The following is a 774-nucleotide window of genomic DNA, read 5'->3' as shown; positions in this document are numbered from 1 at the left end:
GTCGCCATTTCTTGAAATAATTAATTGAAGTGTAAGCTACATCAAACAATTGGCTTTCTTCCCTCGTCAGAATCTGTACAAATTTTGATGTCGTAGAAAAAGAAATGCTAAGAGATTTGCAAAGAATGTCTTTGAAATGCCCACGCAATGTGTAAAGAAGAAAGGACCCAAGACTTCTATCTGAAACTAAAAGTGCAAGTTTGCATCCTAGTTTGTATTCGTCCAATCGTTCAAACCGTTGCCTCCTGAGATACACGCTCAGCGCACCAGCGTTCTAACCATACAAGGCAACGTTGTTTCTTGGCTTCTATAATCGAGGAGTTCGGCTTTGCTCACCAGGGAGGCCTCACCATACCCTGCGAGGTCGTGAACTGTCAAATCTGGAGGCAGAGACTGCTTGAGTTTGTCAGCCTTCTCAGAATCAAAGACGCACAGAGTGTAAAGATACTTATTACGCCTGACATGGTATACGTTGCCCACTACATTTTTTACTTCTCTTGATATTCACTGACTGTGCATCTTTGCGACGGGCAGTCAAAAGAAAATCTTTGATCTCGCTTATTTGTTTAGGCATGGCTTCTGATAATAGTGCTCTTCCGCCTTGGTGCTACTTGTAAATATTTTCAAGCAAGTCTTGCGAGTATCAGGCCGATCGATGCCCTTCAAGGTTTTTTTTTTTTTTCCTCTCCGATGTCGGCGTTAACTGAATTGTCCTATTCATGTGGAAATACGTTGTGCAAAGGCAGTGTACCACATCGTACAACTATCTCAATA

General features: G+C 42.1%; 1 pseudogene; it reads right to left on the bottom strand.

Annotated features, from left to right (window-relative positions):
* Positions 1-258: 258 nt before the first annotated feature.
* Positions 259-574, bottom strand: LOC149196834 (large ribosomal subunit protein eL38z/eL38y pseudogene; annotated as a pseudogene).
* Between the last annotated feature and the right edge of the window lie 200 nt (positions 575-774).

The sequence above is a fragment of the Pinus tabuliformis genome, chromosome 2_2 (genome assembly GCF_031772625.1).
Source record: "Pinus tabuliformis cultivar Carrire ecotype Pingquan chromosome 2_2, CPIR1, whole genome shotgun sequence".
NCBI classification, from domain to species: domain Eukaryota; kingdom Viridiplantae; phylum Streptophyta; class Pinopsida; order Pinales; family Pinaceae; genus Pinus; species Pinus tabuliformis.
The sequence above is the reverse complement of the archived record's forward strand: the minus strand, read 5'-3'. Positions and strand labels throughout refer to the sequence as shown.